Source organism: Panthera tigris, chromosome B3 (assembly GCF_018350195.1).
Source record: "Panthera tigris isolate Pti1 chromosome B3, P.tigris_Pti1_mat1.1, whole genome shotgun sequence".
Taxonomy (NCBI): Eukaryota; Metazoa; Chordata; class Mammalia; order Carnivora; family Felidae; genus Panthera; species Panthera tigris.
In genome coordinates this window covers 146,379,180-146,394,380 of record NC_056665.1, presented here as the reverse complement: position 1 = coordinate 146,394,380, position 15,201 = coordinate 146,379,180, and positions in this window count along the sequence as shown.

Genomic DNA, 15,201 nt, shown 5'->3' with positions numbered 1-15,201 from the left:
GCACCAAGTCTACTGATCATACAGTGACGCATATCCTCACCTCTAGGGGAGATAGGAATTAGCCTCTTTTAACAAGCAGACCAAACTCACCTAGTTAAAACTCACAACACTGGGGACAAGGTCCAACACTCCCCACTGGAGGCAAGGAGAAAATCCGCAGAGGACTGTCCTGAGGGACAGAGCAGCGAAAACACGACAGCACAGTGCCACGGAACATAAAACAAATGCTTCATGAAGTGTCAGGCCGTGGACAGTATGTGAACACTGCTCAATAAAATACTACCCTAGAAGCAGAAAAGATAACAGGATTTTCTAAAACATTTAAGAAGGCAGAGACATAGACAACAACATGATGGAGGAACTCATCCTAAAAGAAAACATGATAAAAGGTCATTGTGAGGGATATAATTAAAACACATAAACTAATGTGCCTCAAACAGAATTTCTGAAAACTCTCATAATGAAACAGGATTTTCAAAAAGTATCATAAGGATGCTAGCTGTGCTTGAGGAAAATATATGAGACATGAGGGATACCCTTACTGCAAACCGAAGAGACCTAAAAACTAGTCAGGATGAAATTTTAAATGTTGTAACCGAGATGTGAAACTGATTGGATATAATGACCTCAAGGCGGAAAGAAGCAGATGAATGAGGAAGGGACATAGAAGATAAAAGTATGGGGAAGATGAAGCTGGAAAGAAGAGGAAAATTAAAATATTGCATCACAAACGTACACTTAGGAAAATCAGCAACTCCATAAACTGTAATAACATTCTTTTGAAAGGAGTCCCAAAAGAATAAGAGGGAGAAAAAGGGGGATACATTTTAGCTGAGGGAATATAGTGAAAATTTCCACAAGCTGGGGAAGGAAACAGACATCCACATCTAGAAGGCAGAGAGAACACCCATTAAAATAAAAAAAAAAAAAAGCAGGCCAACACTGAGACATATCATAGGAAAATGGCAAAATATCCAGATAATGAAAAACCATAAAAGCATCAACACAAAAGAAGTTGCTAACTAACGAGGGAAGGTTAAAAAAAAAACTACGGCAGATATCCCTACAGAAACCTTCATGCAAGTAGGGAGTAGCATCATATCCTCAACATGCACAATTGAAAATTATGCAGCTAAGAATACTTTCTCCACTAAGGCAGTCATTCAGATACAAGGAGTGATAGAATTTCCCAAACAAAAACCAAAGGAATTCATGGCCTCTAAATCAGCCCTGCAAGAAATTAAAGGGGACCCTTTGGGTAGGAAAGGAAGACTAAAAGTAACAAAGACTAGAAATAAACAGAGAAAATCTCCAGAAACAATGACTTTGGAGGTAACACTATGGCACTAAGTTTATATCTATCAATAATTACTGTGAATGTAAATGGACAAAATGCCCAATCAAAAGACATAGGTGTTTCAACCTAAAACACCTGTAGATTCAAAGTGAGGGTAGGGTGAACAATTCATCATGCTAATGGACATCAAAAGAAAGTTGTAGTACCACACTCATATCACACTAACTACTTTTCAAACCAAACTTTGTTACAAGAAATCAGGAAGGCAGTATATCATCATAAAGGGGTGTATCCAACAAGAAGATCTGAAGCTTTAAATATTTATACACCAGAAATGTAAGCACTGAAATATATAACTCAATTAATAAGAAACATAAAGGAACTCATTGATAATAGACAATAGTAATAATAGAGATCGTTAACACTCCACTTACAACAATGGAAAGACAATCTAAGCTGAAAATCAATAAGAAAACAATGGCTTTGAAAGACACATGGACTGAATGGACTTAACAGATATATTCACAACATTCTATCCTAAAGCACTAGAATACACATTCTTTTTGAGTGGGCATGGAACATTCTCCAGAACAGATCACATACTATGTCACAAATCAGCCCTCTACAAATACAAAAAGACTGAGATCATTCCATGCGTATTTTCAAACCACAACACTATGAAACTTGAAGTCGACCACAAGAAAAATTTGAACAACACTGCCAATACATTCGGTTAAAGAACATTGTAGTAAAAGCTCAATGAGATTTTCAGGAAATTACAGAAGCAATAAAAAATACATGTAAGCAAATGAAAATGAAAACATGCCAGTTCCAAACCATCTGGATGCAGCAAAGTTGATGGAAGAGTGAAATATATAGCAGTACAGGACACACTCAAGAAAGAAGAAAGGTCTCAAACACACAACCACTTTACAAGTAAAGGAGCTAGAAAAAGAACAAATGAACCCTAAAGCCAGCAGGAACAGGTAAACAAAAAAGATTAGAGCAGAAATAAAGGATATAGAAACAAAGAAAAACAGTAGAACAGATGAATGAAACTGTAAGTTGGTTTTTGTAAGAATAAATAAAAATGATAAACCCATGGGCAGACTTGGCAAAAACAAAAGAGAAGGGACGAAAGTAAATATAATCAGAATTTGAGAGGAGACATCGCGACTGACACCACAGAAATACAACTATGAGAGAATAGTTTGGAGATTTATATGCCAACAAATTGGGCAATCTGGAAGAAATGGATAAATTCCCAGAATAATGTAAACTACCTAAACTGAAAAAGGAAAAAATAGAAAACGGGAACAGACTGATAATGAGCAAAGAAATTGAATCATTAATCAAAAATCTACTGACACACAAAAATCCAGGGCTAGATAGGTTCACAGGTGAATTCTACCAGATATTTAAGAAGAGTGTAAAATATTCTATTTAAGTAGAATAGAAAATTCTTGTCTTCACAAACTGTTCCAAATAATAGAAATGGAAAGAAAACTTCCAAATTCATTCTATAAGATGAGTATGATCACGGTTCCAAACCAGATTAAACCCCACTAAAAATGAGACTTACAGGCCACTAGACCTAATGAACAAGAATGCAACAATTGTCAAGAAAATACTTGCAGGGGTACCTGGGTGGCTCAGTCGGTTAAGCGTCCGACTTTGGCTCAGGTCGTAATCTTGTGGTCCATGAGTTCGAGCCCCGTGTCAGCTCTGTGATGACAGCTCAGAGCCTGGAGCCTGTTTCAGATTCTGTGTCTCCCCTCTCTCTGACCCTCCCCCATTCATGCTCTGTCCCTCTCTGTCTCAAATATAAATAACGTTAAAAAAAAGAAAGAAAATACTTTCAAATTGAATCCAACAAGACATTAAAAGGATCCTTTAACGTGACCAGGTGGGATTTATTCCTTGGCTGTAAGGGTGGTTCAATAGTCACAAATAAATCAATGTAATACATACCATCAATCAGAGAAAGGATATGAATGATATGACCCTCTCAATAGATGCAAAAAAAAATTGACATAGTACAGCATCCTTTCTTGAAAAAAACCCTCAACAAGGGGTAGAGGAAACACACCTCAACATCATAAAGTCCGTACATGAAAACCCCACAGCTAATACCCTCTATTGAGGAGTGCAACCTTTTCCTCTACTGTCAGGAACACAAGAGGGATGTCCACTCCCATCATTCCACTTAACACAGCAGTGGAAGTCTTATCCTCAAAAACAGACAACAACAAAAAATAAACGCATTCAAGTTGGAAAAGAAGAAGTCAAACATTCCCTCTTCACAGATGACATGACCCTCTATATAAAAAACTCAAGACTCCACCAAAATATTGCAAGAACTGATTCACAAATTCAGCAAAGTCACAAGATACAGTATCAACATACTGAAATCTGCTGCATTTCGACACAGCAATAAAGAAACAGAAATAAAAATAAAAAAACTATCCATCCCGTTTACAACTGCACAAATATAATAGGATACCTAAAGAGTTAAAATATCTATACTCTGCTTTCTCTTCCCCTCTCCTATCTGCTTGGTGTTAATAAAATAGTCTTATGAATGCCAAATAAGCAAAAAAAAAATCTATACTCTGAAGACTCTAAAAACGGTGAAAGAAACTGAGGATGACATAAAGAAATGGAAACACCTTCCATGTTCATGGATTTAAGGAGCAAGTAGTGTTGAAATGTCTCTGCTACACAAAGAAACAGGAGACTTCATGATTATGGATTTCATGCTATATTACAAAGCTGTACTTATCAAGACAGTAAGCTACAAGCACAAAGAGACACATAGGTCAAAAGAACAGAAGAGTAAACCCAGATATGGACTCACAAATGTATGGCCACCTCATCTTGGATGAAGTAGGAAAGACTATGTAATGGGAAAAAAAGACAGCCTTGTCACCAAAGGGTGTTGGGAAAACTGGACCAGAACATGCAGAAGAATGAAACTGAACCACTTTCTTACTCCATACACAAAAATAAATCCAAATGGGTGAAAGACCTAAATGTGAGACAGGAGACCATCAAATCCTAGAGGAGAACAGGCAGCAACCTCCTGGACTTGGGACATAGCAACTTCTTACTAGACGTGTCTAGAGAGGCAAGGGAAACAACAGCAAACTTGAACTACTGGGACCTCATCAAAATGAAAACCTTCTGCACAGCTAAAGAAACAATCAAGTAATCTAAAAGGCATTCTACAGAAATTAAAAAGGTATTTGCAAGCCACATATCTGAAGAAGGCTTACTATCCAAAATCTATAAAAAAAAATTCTCAAACTCAACACCCAAAATACAAAGACTCCAGTGGATAAATGGTCAGAAGACATGAGGAGATACTTTTCCAAACAAAGCATTCAGATGGCTAACCAACACACGAACCTACGCTCAACATCACTCATCATCAGGGAATTACAAATCAAAACTACAATGAGAGATGACTGCACACCTGTCAGAATGGCTACAATTAACAACTCAGGAAACAACAGATATTGATGAGGATGAGGAGAGAAGGGAACCCTTTTACAATCTTGGTGGGAATGCAATGTGCCCGGACCATTCCAGAAAACAGTTTAAAAACTAAAAATTAAACAACCTTCCACTCCAGCAATTGCTCTACTAGGAATTCATCCAAAGCATACAAAACTTCTGATTTGAGGAAGTACATGCACCCCAATGTTTACAGCAGCATTAACTATGACAGCCAAACTGAGGAAAGAGACCAGAAGTCCACCAAGTGATTAATTTGCTATCTGTATACAATGGTATATTAGTCAGTCATAAAAAAGAATGAAATCTTGCCATTTGCAAAGATGTTGATGCAGCTACAGGGTATCATGCTAAGCAAAGTAAGTCAAAGATGACAAACACCATATGATTTCCTCCTATGGGGAATTTAGATCTAGGGGAAGGGGAAAAAGAGCAAGAAATCATTAAAAAACTCTAAGGTTAGAGACCAAACTGAGGGTTGCTGGAGGGCAGGTGTGTGGGGGATGGGATAATGGGTGTTGGGGATTAAGGAAGCCACGTGTTGTGATGAGTACTGGGTGTTAAAGTAAGTGATGAACCAATAAATTCTACTACTGACATTAATATTACACAATATGTTAACTAACAAATATTTAAACACAAACTTAAAAAAATTTAAAAAGTGCAAAAAAGGAAGGGAGAATTGTTGCCACAAATTGTCATGAAAATGGAATCTAAGGTAGTGAGTCTAACGTCTTGCATTTACTCATTATGTCCCTAACTGATGGTGGACATAAATTAACATACTCATGAATTTTCACAGCAGTGCCAGGTGGGCTGGAATTCAAACCACAGCTGCCCTTCCCAATTCCCCTGTGCCCACACATCATGGGCAGCTTGTCCAGACACCTGCACAAGAACCCAGGTTGGGCCTCAGTAGGGACCCACATCTGCAGAACTGGAAAGTGTGGACATTTGACGCTTCCTGAGAAGCTCTGGGTTTCCTTCCCCGACTTGCTGTCTCAGCTCCCTTGTCTTCCTTTCCTGTCTCTTGAAGAGAACCATGTCCCCTGTTAGTGGTTTATGAAAGTGAGGGGCTATATGTTCTATAAACATTCAATATGACAGGCAACATACAAGGGGACAAAAAAAAAGCCCATATGATGCATACTGTCTCGCGGCTCCTATCACCCAATGTGGTAGAGTACAAACAAACCTAAGTATTCCTTTGGTCAAAAACTGCACAGCACATTGGAAATTATTAAGAGATGAGAAGCCTGGAAGAATTCCACAAATGCAGATATGAGCTCCCCTTGGAAGGAAGAAGAAAAATTATAGTCCCAAACACGGAGGAGTAAAATAAATTTAGGAAATGATACAAGAGATTCAATGTGTTCTATTCATGAAGTGTCTAAAATTGGCAATGCAAAATATGGATTTTGAGGGTTTCACATAGAATTGCGAAGGAAAAATTGTGTCAAGAACTCAGTTGTGTGCACAGAGCTCAACGGCTCCTGAGACATATAGAAAGCCCGCCACCTGAAAAGGTAAACGTGTTTTTGGACCCCAGAAGCATATCTATCCAATCTGATGAGCAGTCTGGCCAAAGAGACACAGAATGGCAACTCTTGTGAAATTTGACTTCAATTTCATATATTTCCACATAATTTCCATATAATAGGAAAAACCATGCCACGAAAATGATTTGCTAGAGTCTATAAATTTAAAAACAAACAACAAAACTCTAAGTCACCGGAGACCAAATAGGGAACACGTCAACATTGAGAAAAACCAGAAAAAAAAACAAGACTTTTGGTTACATTGTAAGTCAAGAAATCAGTGGGGTGTCTGGGTGGTTCAGTCGGTTAAGTGTCTCACTTCAGCTCAGGTCTCGATGTCACGGTTTGAGGGTTTGAGCCCCGTTGTCAGGCCCTATGCTGACAGCTCAGAACCTGGAGCCTCCTTCAGATTCTGTGTCTCCCTCTCTCTGCTTTTCCCCGCTCACGTTCTGTCTCTCTCTATATATCAAGAATAAACAGTTTAAAAAAATATTAGTCACAAGCAATCAATCATCAAGAAAATGAAAACTATAGCTAAGAACACAAGACGCATAAAAAGAAATAGTATAAATAGACTTTGTGAAAATCAAATACGCTTATCTGCCCACATGAATACCAATAGTAAGATAAGTTACAGAGTAAGAGACAACATTCACAAACTGCATAACCACCAAGGGACCTGCATCTTGAATATGCTAAGAACGCTCAACAGTCAATAGGAAGAAAGGAAACAAACCTCCATCAAACAAGCACAGCCTTGTGTAGTAGACATCCTATCCTTGAGGTTATAGACACATTAGTTACTGACTGGAGAAGACTCTTCACACCATCGACTGTCAGGGAAATTCAAATCAAGAATGCAACAGATGCCCTATACACACATCCCAATGGCTCCGGAATGAAGACAACACTGACAACAACATCCAGGTGAGCATCCAGCATACGTGGGGCCTCAAACAATGCAGGAAGGATTGACAAACAAACACCAGCTCTGGAAAACTGTTGGCTGTTGCTTATGAAATTATACATGGATGACATAAAAAGGAACCTGGAAATACCACTCCCGGGTATTTGTCCCTGAAGAATGAAATCCCATGCTCAGAAAATAAATGGTGTGTAAATATTTACAGCATCTTTCTTAGTGTTAGAAGCTCAGAATAAGGCAAAAGTCTTTCTAAATATAAAGGAATAAACCAAGTACGAAACTTCCATCAATGGGATGCTTTGCCAGAGAACTGTGACACTACTGATGCACACCTGAAACCAGGTGAAACTCAAAGACATGATGTGGAGGGAAGGGCGGTAGTCCCATAATTAGAGAGGTGGTGTGACCTGGGACATTCACACAGCCAGACCATGGTGACAGTGGTTTGGTTGGGCATTCCTTAGCTCTTTCTTTCCCAAACCACATGATGAGATACTCTGCTTCATTTGACAGCACTCCTATGTTCAACCACCCTCTGATGTATGGAGTCTCCACAGACTGAACCCTACAACCTCGGACTCCTCTGAATGGAGAGTAGTTGAGACCATAGTCTGATATGTGTTCTGACAGGAGCTGTTCCCTCCACTGTCCCTGGCTCTGGCTCTCTCCTGCAGGTGAGGGGGAGTAGGTTAGGAATCCTCCACTGAAACCATCTGTCTCCTGCACCTGACTCTCCCACAACATGAGGCCCAGACCTTCTTCCTCACACTTAGCTGGAAATGAAGTCAGTTCTATAGGAACAGATTTGCTCCTTGGATTAGAGGATTACTCCATCTCCCCCTTACCTGGGCAATACTCTGGGCAAAGGTCTGCAGCTGCAGGGCATGTCGGGGACAAACAGGATTCCAAACAGTTTGGAAACTGAGGGCTCTATTTAGGGGTGGCTGGCAGCTTCACTGCCTTGTGGCTTGCTTGTCCTGGTGGCATGAGACTCCTGCCATACAAGTCAGGTCTGGGGTGATCAGGTTCCCAGCATCCCTAGTGGACTGTGCCCAGGGCAGAGCTTCCTTTCTGGGAGTGGGGCTGCCAACAATGAGTGAGTCGCACATCTCAGGCACCTGCTGGGGCTTGGCCTCAACAGCAAACAGCTTAGGGTCACTGACATCCTGTCCCTCTGGGAAAGAGTCCTCTGAACAGGAGCTGGTCACCGGGAACCGTGTGTATTGGCTACAACAGTCTGGAGGGGAGGTTGCAGCCAGGCTCAGGGGCACATGCCTATAGTCACAGTTACTTGCACTGGAGTTTCTTCTTGCTGATCTGGGGTGGGAAAGGAAAAGAACATACCTTAGTTCAAATAGTCTAGGTATTCTTTCTGGTAGTATATTTTCTGCAATAAATGCTTCTTCATGGGCTGTATGCCAACATGGCCATTTGCAGGCACTATAAATACATTATTTGAGTTTTTCTTCAAATTCCAGTTAGTTAACATGCAATGTACTATTACTTTCAGGTGTAAAATATAGTGATTCAACATTGCAATACAGCACCCAGTGTTCGTGATGAGCGCTCCCCTTAATCCCCATCAACTACCTCCCCATCCCTCCACACACCCTCCCCAGGGCAACCATCAGTTTTTCCCCTATAGTTAAGTATCTGTTTCGTGGGGCTTACGTGGTTCCATGGGTTAGGCCCACGACTCTTGATCTGGGCTCTTGTCTTGATCTCATCATTCCTGAGACCGAGCCCCACTTTGGTTTCCGCACTGACAGCACGACGTTTCCTTGGGATTCTCTTCCCATCTGCCTCTGCCCCACCTCCCATTCTCTCTCTAAATAAATAAGTGAACATTGAAAAAATCGCCTATTTCTTGGTTTGCCTCTTCTCTCTTATTTGTCCCTTTGCCCATTTGTTGTTTCTTAAATTCTACATATGGATGAAATCATATATTTGTCTTTCTCTGACTTATTTCCGTAAATATAATACTCTCTAGGCCCATCCCTGTCCTTAACAATAGCTAATGTCATTCCTTTTACGGCTGAGAAATATTCCAGTGTGCGTGGACGGGGTTATGTAGATATACCATGTATTCTATACCCATTCATCAATCAATGCATACTTCGGCTGGGTTGTTTCCATAGCTGGGCTGTTTGTGACATAGCTGCTATAAACAGAGAGGTACAATTCCCTTAAATTAGCATTTTTGTATCCTTTGGGTAAATACCTAGTAGTTCATTTGTTCTATCGTAACGTAGTTGTATTTTTAGCTTTCTAAGGAACCTCCATGCTGTTTTCCATAGTGGCTGTGCCAGTGTGCATTCCCACCAGCACCTCCAAAAGGATCCTCTTTCTCTGCATCCTCACCAACACCTGTTGTTTCTTGTGCTGTTGAGTTCAGCCTTTCTGACCAGTGTGAGTTGATATTTCATTGTAGTTTGGATTTATGTTTCCCTGATGAGGAGTGATGTTGACCATCTTTTCATGTGTTTAGTGACAATCTGTAGGTCACATTTGGAAAAATGCTTATTCATGTCTTCTGGCCATTTTTTAATAGGATTATTCAGTTCTGGAGTTGAACTTTATACCATATATAGAAACCTTAAAGACTCCACCAACAAAAACCCCGCTAGAACTGGTACAATAAACCTGTGAATGTGTAGCATACAAAATCAACATATAGAAATTTGTTACATTTCTATACACCAATAATGAAGCAGGAGAAAGAGAAATCAAGGAACCAATCCCATTTAAAATTACACCAAAACCATAATATACTAGAAATAAACCTAAGTAAAGAGGTACAAGATCTGTACTCTGAAAAGTCTGGGACATTTATGGAAGAAATTGAAGAAAACACAAAGAAATGGAAAAAATATTCCATGCACATGGATCAAAAGAAAAATCATTGTTAAATGACAATACTATCCAAAGCAATCTAGACATTCAATGGAAATAATTCAATTTCCTGTCAAATAATACCAGCATTTTTCCCAGAGCTAGAACAAATAACTCTAAAATTATCATGGAACCACAAAATACCCCAAATAACCAAAGATCTTGAAAAAGAAAAAAACCTGGAGGCATCACAATTCTGGATATCAAGCTATATTACAATGCTGCAGTCATCAAGACAGGATGACACTGGCAAAAAAAAAAAAAAAAAAACAACATAGATTAATGGAAAAGATTAGAAAACCCTGAAATGGACACATCACTATATGATCAACTAATCTTTGACAGAGCAGGAAAGACTATCAAATGGAAAAAGTCCCTTCAAAAACTGGTGTTGAGAAAACTGGACAGCATCGTGAACTTGTAATGAACCTGGACCACTTTCTTACAGTACACACCAAAATAAATAGAAATTGAATGAAAGACCTAAATGGGAGACAGGAAACCATCAAAATCCTAGAGGAGAACACAGGCACCAACCTCTTTGACCTTGGCCAGAACATGTTCTTACTACACATGTCCCCAGAGGCAAGGGAAACAATAGCAAAAATAAACTACTGGGATCTCATCAAGATAAAAAGCTTCTGCACAGCAAAGAACAAATCAACAAAACTAAAAGGCAACTGACAAAATGGGGGGAGATATTTGTATGACATCTCAGACAATGGGTTAGTATCCAAAATCTATAAAGAACATACCAAACTCAACGCTCAAAAAACAAATAATCCAGTGAAGAAATGGGCAGAAGACATGAATACATATTTTTCCAAAGAAGACATCCAGATGGCAAAAAGACACGAATAAAGATGCTCAACAACACTCTTCATCAGTGAAATATAAAGCAAAACCACAATGAGATACCAACTCACACCTGTCACAATGACTAAAATTAACAATTCAGAACACACAAAATGTCAGCAAGGATGCAGAGAAAGCGAAACCCTTTCGCACTGTTGATGGTAATGCAAACTGGCGCAGCCACTCTGGAAAACAGTGTGGAGATTCCTCAAAAAATGAAAAACGGAACTATCCTGTGATCAAGCAATTGCATTTATCCAAGGATACCAAAGGTATCCAAAGGATACCAAAAGGCTGATTCGAAAGGGCACGTGCATCCCAATCTTTATGGCAGCCTTATCAACAAAAAACAAATTGTGGAACAGCCCAAATATTCATCAACACATGAATGCATAAAGAAGAGGTGGTAAATATATACAATGCAATATTACTTAGCCATCAAAAAGAATGACATCTTGCCAATTACAATAATGTGGATGGAACTACAGTGTATTATGCTAAGTGGAACAAGTCAGTCAGAAAAAGTCAAATATCCTATGATTTCACACATTAGTGGAATAGAAGAAACACAACATACAGAAAGGAAAAATAAAATAAATCAAAACAGAGAGGGAGGAAACCAGAAGACACTCTTAAATACAGAGAACAAACTGAGGGGAAGTGGGGGAGGTGGGCTAAATGGCATGTGGCCATTAAGGAGGGCACTGGGTGAAATGAGAACTGGGTGTTATATGTATGCGATGGTTCTCTACATTCTACCCCTAAAATGAGTACTACGCTGTATGTTAACAGATTGAATTTACATTAATATAATACAAGAAAATTATATATAGAGAGAGACTGCCTCAAAATAGCAAGCTACTGCACAGTGAAGGAAACAATCAACAAAACAAAAAAGCAACCTATGGAATGGAAGAAGATATCTGTAAATAACATATCCTCAGGGTTAGTTTTCAAAACATATAAGTTTTTTTTAATTGTTTTCAAATTATCAGTAGAGTGTGTCCATGCAGTTCAGCACACTGTTGTGTGAGAAGCAAAACTCGTGTCTTCCACTTTTATATTGTGGTAAGATCTCACTGAACATGAGACCCAGACTCTTCACAAAATTTTAACCATACATTACAGTATTGATAATTACAAGGGTAATGATGTGGAGACCCCTTTAAAACTTGTCATCTTGCATAACACAAAATCATAGCCCTTGAGATCTAGTCCACATTGACCCTCCCTGCCAGGCCCTGGAAACTGCCATTTCACTCTCCATTTCATTGTTATCAAAACCCAAATTCAGCTGCCTGTTACTGGAAAGGTCAATGTTCAAAGTTTTAGTTTGGGTGGCAAAGGAATTTGAGCTATATTCAGAAGGCCAGCCACTGGGGAAAAGGCAAACTCTTGTCCAAACGCCACCTCTGAGGTTTATCCCTGACCCAGGGCATTTTAAAGCAGTAGAGGGTACTTAAACAAGCAAGGCAGTGCCATGGTCAATACCATCTTTTGATCATGGGCAGACTCCATGGTGCAAGCTGCCAAAGGAACCTCAACTCCCCTCCATCTCCAGCTGAAGAGGGAACCAAAATACATGGGAGGAGACTGCCAGAGGCCAGGAAAGAACCCCCATAAGGGATTAGAGGAGAAAACCCCTGGGGCTCACACATGGTCAGCAGTACTTTCTGTTCTCCCCAGCTGGCATAAGAAAATACTAAAATACAACCTTGTAGTTCACCAATCATCACTCAGAATACTGACAAATGTTTTCCTCAGTGAACTCAGAGGAACCTTCAAAGCAAAAACCAAAAGGATCAAATGGCTTACAAACTAATAGCCAAGGAGAATAAGACACACAAAACTACAAAGAGATTTTTAGCATCACCCCTAAAGGTAAAATTGACAATGCTTGCCTCCGCATCACAAGGAAGCAAAAGCAGTGGTCTCTGTAATGAGAAAAAGTAGTCATCCAAAGAAAGTGACCCAGCAGTACCACAGGACATGGATTTGATAGAGAAGTTAAGGGTGATATAACTGCATAGCCCATATGCAAGTAGCTGGAGGAAAGATTGAAGGTGTTGACTAGAGCCTTGCCTCTGGGTCCAAATCCCTACCCATGTCCATGTGACCACTCTTGACCATGGCCCACCTGCCCCTCCCACATCCACCCCAGCCAAACTGATGTGCAGGGTCACCCAATGCCACACCCTGGGACTGTTGCCTAACCCCACAGGGGGCCCCCAGGTGCAGGGTGCTGGCCACCTGGCACAGCCCTCTATTCTGTCTGATGGTCTAGACCTGGCTTTGCTGAGGATCCTCCATTTATCCATTCTCACTGGCAGATGTCTCTGAGCAGGGCCATGAGGCTGGCAGAGGGCCAGGTCACCCTGAGGGCGCCCCTCTTGCTCTTTGCACTCTGGGCAGTGCTGGCTCCTGTGCAGGGTTCTCAAGGGCATCCCTCATGGTGCTACACATCCTCTGAGGTGGTAATTCCCAAGAAGGAGCCGCACCACAGCAAAGGCATTCAGATGCCTGGCTGTCTGTCCTATAGCCTGCGTTTTGGGGCAAGAGACATGTTATGTACATGCGGCACAAGAAACTCTTTCGGTCCAGACTCTGCTGATGATGACTCAGGATGCTCAGGGAGCCTTGCAGGTGGACTAACCCTTCATGCCTCCAGACTGTTACTACCTCAGCTACCTGGAGGAGATTCCTTTTTCCATGGTCACAATTGACACAGGCTATGGCAGCCTTGAAGATATCATGAAGTTGGATTAACTTGCCTATGATATGAGACCCCTCGGTGATTTCCAATGGTTTGAACACTTTGTTTCTCACATAGTCGCAGACATCTGTGCAATGGGACCTACTTATAACCTGGGATATAAGGAGGAAAGGGGGCCCCCTGTTCCTCAAGGAAATGCCAGTGCAGCCCCAAGGATCTCTAGTAAGTTATGTTCATCCCATCACAGAATTTTCAAAGGACTTGCTTTCAGTTTCAAAACAATGTATGGTGTGTTAACCATGTGGAAAAAAGTGCCCAATTCCTAGTAAAGCTAGTTAGCTTAATTGAGTCCATATTTCATGCTATTGATGTAAGTTATTGGTTTCATGGTCATTTATAGTGAGAGACATCAAGCTCACACAGGCAATTATGTGTTGCATCAGAGCCCCTTTTTTTTTCCTCTTCAATAGTATGAGTGAAAGTATTTTCGATTTCTTAAAACACATTCACCCTTAATGTGATTTGAGATGGGCCCCATGAGGTTCATGGCAGTCCAGTTGTATATTCTATATGCCATCCACCAATGGCTTATATGCCATCATTCTGGGTTATTTAGGCAGACATTATTTACTCTTTTCTGTCATACCAACACATCAGATGGCAAGAAATTGTGGCTTGTGCATTGACACTGATGAATGTGCTTGCCAAAAAAGGTCCAGCTGCCTTAGGACCCAACTAACTGGTATAATGGAAGCTTTCAGTAACTGTTCCTTCATTCATATGCAGCACATAATGAATTGTGGAACAGGCAAGTGCATGTTCAACACTGAAATGGTACATTTAAATAAAAGCCTGACCCACTATCATTATGGAAACTACATAGTGGATCCAGGAAAGCAGTGTGACTGTGGCTCATTCAACCAGTGCTACAGCAATCTAGGCTGTATGCGTGATTATATCTGAACCCCTGGGGGCAAATGTAATACAGGCAGATGCTATACAGACTGCACCAACTCCGCTGCTAGGACACTCTGCAGACCAATCCAAAATATACGTGATCTTCCAGAGTTCTGCCATGGGGTGACCTTGGCATACCCTGTGACTTCCATATGCAAGATGGAACCGGGTGCACTGAAGAGGGCTGCTGCTATCATGGAAACTGCACTGACCGCACTATTCACTGCCAAGAAAGCTTTGGCAGAAATTCTGGGAAAGGTGAAGATGTCTGCTATGCCATAAATCACGAAGGTAGCCGACATGGACACTGCAGAAGACCCCGGGGAATTCAACGCTGAACCTGTTCCCCTACAGGCGTGCCTTGTGGAAGGCTGCAGTGTAGGAATGTCACACTTCTCCCTCAGCTGCAAGAGCATGTTGGATTCCATCTGTCAGAGATCCAGGGTTCTGATGTTTGGGGCTGGATTCACATCATAGCACAGGAACAACCCAGATTGGTCATGTGAGA